We start from the raw sequence: 6866 nt of genomic DNA on the forward strand, positions 1-6866 counted from the left end.
CTCCTTACAACATGCCCAAAGTATGTTAGAGGAAGCCTCAAATCCTTGCCTCCAAGGAGCCGCCCAGTTTAACCCTTTCCAGGACGAATCTGTTTGTTTTCCTAGCAGTCCATGGTACCCTCAATACTCTTCCCCAGCACCACAGCTCATCAACTTGATAGCACCTTTATTATTTGATAGCATTTTATTATTCCCTTTTGACAGGCTGAAAAATCACGTAATACATATACCTTCATTTGTAACCAGTATGATGCTATCCTAGTCATTAGTACTGTCCTAAATCTCTTGGATCCTCTGCTGGTGAGCTCTGGTGGCATAATCCATAGGGAGTAGCGATACTAACCCAAAGGTGATGCCTCTCGGATGGTCTGGATCCACCAGCAGCTCCAAAGGAGGACTACGGGTATTCTTATCTCACACATCACACAGCTTCAGAAAACCCACTGGAGAGTCAGCTGAGTCAGATCCTCCTCAACGGCTTTTGAAATGTGAGGGAGGATTTTACATGGAAACTAAGAGAAGCCATGTGACTTGCTTTGACCAATGAAGTTAGCAGAAGCAGAGGCTCTAGGAACCAACCAAAACAATATGCCAGGATCCCTTCCTTCTGCAGTGACAATCATTTCTCCCATTGAGAAGACATTTCCATCAGCCTATGGCTCAGAATAAAGGAACCCCAGTGGCTTAGTGGTAAAGTGTTGCACTGCCCACCCAAAGGCAAATGGTTTAAATCCACTAGCTGCATCTTGGGAGAAAGATGGACAATCTCCTCCCACGTGATTTACAGCCTCTGAAAACCTGCTGGAGGGTCAGTTATGAGTCAGTTCTAACTCAGCAGCATAAAACAACAGGGTCCAGAGTGACTTCAGGGAACTCTGGTGACCTACTGGTAAACAGCTGCACTGTAATCCTGAAGGCACATGGTTCGAATCCAACAGATGCTCCTCCAACTTGATGGTACACAAGGGGGAAAAAAACCAAACAAACAAACCACAAACAAACAGAAAGACTTCAATGACTGTAGTTCTCTCTAACCTGAAATGGTATTAGGTTGAAGCTCTGGGAGTACAACTAGTTAATGCACGAAATCGTACCAAAATGTTGAAGATTTGAGTTCACCCAGAGGCAGCTCGGAAAAAAGACTTGGTGGTATTTCCCAAAACCCAACCACTGAAAACACCCTGGAGCACAGTTCTACCCTCACACACGGGGCTGGAGCTGACTCAATGGCAATTGGTTTGTTCCAGTGACATACCCACTCTATCACGGCTAGCACAAATGCATTAATTGGCATAACCTAGAAAGTAGTTTGACACCCAAATTTTTGGGCTTTACCCCAAGACATGTTGATATGTAAGTATTATTCAAATATACACACCAACCACTAAAGCCAAAGATGAAGAAATTGAGGACTTCTACCAACTTTTGCAGTTTGAAATTGATTAAACATGCAATCAAGTTTCATTAACAATAATTGGTGACTAGAACGCAAAAAGTAGAAACAAAAAAAGACTGGTAATTGGAAAATATGCCCATGGTGACAGAAAAGAGGCTGAAGAGTGAATGACAGAACGTGAACAAACAATGATTTATTCATTCCAAATGCTTTAAAAAAACAACAGTGACTATGCACATGGACCTGACCTGAAGAACAACACAGGAATCAGAGTGACTGTATTTGTAGGAGAAATCTATAGAGAAGCTCAATAGCAGTGGGCAAAACCAGGCCAGCTGCGGAACAGATCAATGACTCATGTACAAGTTCAAATTGAAACTGGAGAAAATGAAAACATGGTCACAAGAACCAAAATATGACCTTGGATCTATCCCCCCTGAATTAAAAAACCATCTGAAGATTAAGTTTGAGGCATTAAACCTAATGATCAAAGGCTAGATGAGTTGTGGGATGACATCAAAGAAATCATTCAAGAAAAGACCACAATGGAGGCCAGAAGAGACTCTGACGCTTTCACTAGAACAGCAAGAGGCCAAAAGAAAGAAATGCTGAAGTAAAAGATGGACAGAAGCTTCCAAAGGGCAGCTTGAGAAGACAAAGCAAAGAATTATAACAAAATGTGCAAAAAGGTGGAGTTAGAGAACCAAAAGGGGAAGAACATGCCTGGCATTTCTAAAGCAAAAAACTGAAAAATAAATTCAAGCCTCAAATTACAATACTGAAGGATCCTATGGGCAAAATCCTTCCCCTTCACACACAGCACACGAGAGGGTTAGTAATCCACTGCTGCTTGAGGACAGGTCAGCTCAGAGGAATTTCACTTCAATATGCCGTCATCCCGGTCTTCTGCCAGGTCTCTGGCGATCTGCTTCAGTTCATCCTGCTGCTGCTTCTCCTCGGCCACTATCCTCTTCCATCCGAGGTTTTGGGTAACTGTAGCGCTTGGCTCTGTAGGCCATGCTGAGGAAAAGCACAGAGCAGCAGGTGAGCTTGATGAGTGCAGAGACTTGCACCAAAGGCACTGTCTCGTCCTTTATGGGCAAAAATCTTGAACAATGCAGGAAGCAACAAAAGATGAAAGAAATACAAAGTCACTGCACCAGAAAGAATTGGTCAGCAAGAAACCGCACTGCAATCCCAGAGGTGAGTGGTTCGAATCCACCAGACACTCTGCTGGAGAAGGAAGAACAATCTCCTCCTGTACCAGTCAGATCTGATTTGACGGTACACACACACACAAAAAAATAAAATTAAAAAAAAAGAATTGGCCAATGCTGAAACATTTCAAGAAGTAGAGTATGATCAAGAGCCTATGGTAATAAAGAAGTTCAAGTTGAACTCAAGGAATTGGTAAAAAAATAAGACCCCCAGAATTGATGGAATATCAACTGGCATGTCTCAACAAAAAAACAGTTGCAGTCCTGGATGTACTCATTAGTCTACACCAAGAAATACAGAAGACGGCTACCTGCCCAACTGACTGGAAGAGATCTGTATTTGTTTTCATCCCAAAGAAAAGGTGATCCAATAGACTGTGAAATCACTGAACAAGATCAATATCGCACGCAAGTAAAATCTTGCTGGAGACTATTCAAAAACAGCTAGAATAGCATATAGACAGGGAAATTCCAGAAATGCAAGATGGATTTAGAAGCAGCCATGGAACCAGCATTGCTGATGTCAGATGGATCACGGCAGCATGGATTGAGCAGAGAATACTATAAAGGTAGGAATCTGTGTTTTATCACTAAGACATTTAACTGTGTGGATCTTAATACATTATGGATAACATTGAGAAGAATGAATGCTTAATTTTTTGTGTCCATGAAAACCTATACATAGACCAAGGAGCAGTTTCCAAACAGAACAAAGAAATGTTGCTTGGTTTAAAATCAAGAACAATACCTATCAGGGTTGTATTATTTCTCCATATCTATTAAATTTGTATGCTGATCAAATAATTTGAGAAACTGGACTTTATGAAGAAGTCCAGGTTTTAGGTAACTAAAACCAGGTTTAATAACATCAGGATTGGAGAAAGACTCAATATCCTACATTATGGAGATGGATTAATACAATCTCACAGAATATGAAGAGGACTTGAAGCACTTGTTGCAGAAGAACAAACACTAGTCTTCAATATGGATTACATATCAACAGCAAGAAAACAAATATCCTCATCACCGGAACAAGAGGCAACATGATTGATGGAAAAAGGATTGAAATTGTCCATGACTGGATCCACAATCAACACCCATGGTAGTGGCAGTTGTTATGTACCATCAAATCACTTGCAACTCACAGCGGCCCTATGTACAAGAGCCCTAAACCCTGCTCTCTCCTGTGCCAACCTTATTGTGTCTGACACACCTACCCCCATTGGTAGCAATGGTCAAATCAAAGAGTTTGATCTTCAGCCTTAATTTATCTCATATGTATATAGCCTCTTCCTTTGTCTCAGGACAAAAGCAACTTCTCAACTTTTCTTTCCAACTTAGTAGCAAAAGTAACCATTTTAGCTGTACTTCCTCAAGCCTTTAACTTCTTACTCTTCCAAGTCTCACACTTCCATGAATCTGCACACTGAAACCAACTGTAAAAAGAGGGAGAGCAGGGAGCTCTGGTGGCCCAGTGTCAAGAAGCTGCACTGTAATCCCAGAGGTGTGCAGTTTGAATCCACCAGATGCTCTGCTGGAGAAGGAGGGGCAATCTCCTCCTGTACCAGTCAGATCTGATTTGATGGTACACACACACAAAATAAGAATAAATTTTTAAAAAATATTTATTTATTTACTTATTTTTAATTTGGTGTACCTAGGAAAGCAAAATCCCTTGAGACCCCAGGCAATAACACAATAGCTGGGGGAAAAGACTGACATTGTCAACAATTTCATTTTACTTGGATTCACAACCAACATCCATGATAGCAGCAGTCAAGAAATCAAAAGGTGTGTTGCACTGGGAATATCTGCTGTCAACGACCTCTCCAAAGCCCGAAGAGCAAGGATGTCACTTAAAGACTAAGGTGCACCTGATCCAAACCATAATTTTTTTTTCAGTTGTTTCCTATGCATCTGAAAGCTGGACAATAAATAGGGATGACAGAAGAATCAATACCATTAAATTGTGATGTTGGAGAACTTACGTTTCCACCTCAGATATTCTACGTCAGAAACTAAATTTTAACAAGATTCTCAATATGAATGTTTCTAAGTCCGGGCCAACCACTGAGAATGGCTAACCAGGTTCCAAGCAAGCAGCATAGGGAAAGGAAATGTGCAGACAACACACTCTGTCAACTTTTTTCTCTTTTAAGTTACTTTTTACTTTGACAGAAATGTATTTTCTTACAGGTTAGGGGCTAGAAGTCTGAATGCAGGGCACTGATTCTGGGGAAAAGTTTTCCCTCTTTGCTCTGGTGATAGGTCCTTATCTCCTTTCCCTGCTTGTTGCCCCACCATCTAGGTCTGGGATGTCCTCAGCACAGGAAGCAACCTGACATTCCAGTGAAGTGGCCTGGTAGAGATGGGGAGGGTCCTAGTACTATTCCTTGATATGGACTATCCATCGGAGAGGAAGATTTGCTGGACTCCTCCAGGGCCTACTGGCCTCTGAAACACACCCACTGATCTCTGGTGTGTGTCAGGCCTCTGCCAAGTACTGGGTTTACAAGAGCAAGATCCTTTTACACATGAAATTACCTAAAGCCAGATCTTTTTAAAAAACAATATCCAGAGTGTGCAATAGCCAAAGGAACTGTTAGCCTAGCAGCAAGGAGCTGTGCAACAATCCTGAAGGCAAGCAGTTCAAGGCCACCAGCTGTTGCACACGAGAGAGATGGGCAATCTCCTCCTGTGTGTTTAACTGCCTCTGAAAACCCATCAGAGGGTCAGCTATGGGTTGGTTCCGACTCTGGCACACAACAACAACAAATGCTGAGTTCCAGGGCAAGATGCAGCCAACTGGGGGAAAGCCTGGAAGCAGGGGACCTCGGGGCGAAGGGGTTCTCCAGCCACTCACCTCTCAGTGTAGATGCCTCAGTCGTCCTCCTAGACGACATTTCCTGATGCTCAGTGGACCAGGTCGGGGTCACCCACAGTTCCCATATGCCTCTCATTGAACCATGTCCCTTCTCCCAATTAGGTATTAAACTACTAGTCCTTGTAACTACAGATAAAATCCCACTTGGGAAGAGAGTTTTCTTTGTTTTGTTGTTATGTGCCGTCAAGTTGCTTGCGACTCACAGTGATCCCATGCACAATCGCTCGGAATTCTGTCCTATCCTAAGCCAATCTCACTATTTCTGACACATCTGCCCCCATTACCTCTGTCACTGAGTCAATGCATCTCATCCAGGGCCTTCCTCTCCTGCTCTCCCCCTCCACCCTTCCAAGCATGATGCCCAAAGTTATGTCAGATGGAGCTTCAAAGTCTATTATCAGCATATCTTAAATCCAGTTTAAGATCTAAAAAGAACTGATTAGGCACAGAAGAAAGCACAGATGGGAAAGAGAAGTGTCACGCATAGAAAGATCAAGGAACTGAAGCTGAAGAGATAAGGTCCTTCTCCTAGAGCTCAAAATACTCACACTCACTGCGGTAAAGTCAGAACCAACGCACAGCTGACCGTCCGTTACACATCACATGGCAGCAGATCAGCAGGGGGAAAGATTGTTCCTCTTTCTCCCAAAGAGCAGCAAGTGGATTCAAATGACCAGAGAGGTGCAGCCATTGGGTTAGCACTGCAGCTCCCTACGTCCCTGAACCACAGCTCCTTGAACCTGGACTTTCATCTCCTAAACTGTGAGACAAAATTGAAGTTGTCAATGATTTCCTTAATAGTCAAGAAATCAAAAGACAGGTTGTCTTTAGGTTGGCAGTACAACTCCTTACCCACTAGGCTACCAGAGGCCATGGACTGTCACAAGCACAGAGAAATCGGCGATAGAGGAAGCGCAGTGAAGGTGCTCCTTAGAGGAATGAGGGGTGAAATTTGGTCTCACACACTCCGGGCATGTTTCCTTAGAAACAGGTATCATGTGTTTGAAAGGAATATATGATTAGGTATTATTAGGGACTTCTCCAAAGTACTGAAGAGCAATGGTGTCTCTCTGGAGACTGAGGTGCGTCTGATACAAGCCATGGTCTTTGCAATCACTTGTTATGCATTTGAGAGCTGGACAATGACTAGGGAGGATGGAAGGAGAATTGATGTCTTTGAGCTGTGGTGCTGGAGAAGAGTATTGAGGGTACCATGGACTGCTAAGAAAACAAGCAGATTAATCCTGGAGAGGGCTAAACCGGGCTGCTCCTTGGAGGCAAGGATTCTGAGGCTTCGTCTGACATACTTTGGTCATGTTGTAAGGAGACACTGATCAATGAAGGAGGACATCATGCTTGGGAGGGTGGA

This window comes from Elephantulus edwardii, unplaced genomic scaffold (assembly GCF_000299155.1).
Source record: "Elephantulus edwardii isolate Elephantulus edwardi_28Jun2011 unplaced genomic scaffold, EleEdw1.0 scaffold00126, whole genome shotgun sequence".
Classification (NCBI taxonomy): Eukaryota; Metazoa; Chordata; class Mammalia; order Macroscelidea; family Macroscelididae; genus Elephantulus; species Elephantulus edwardii.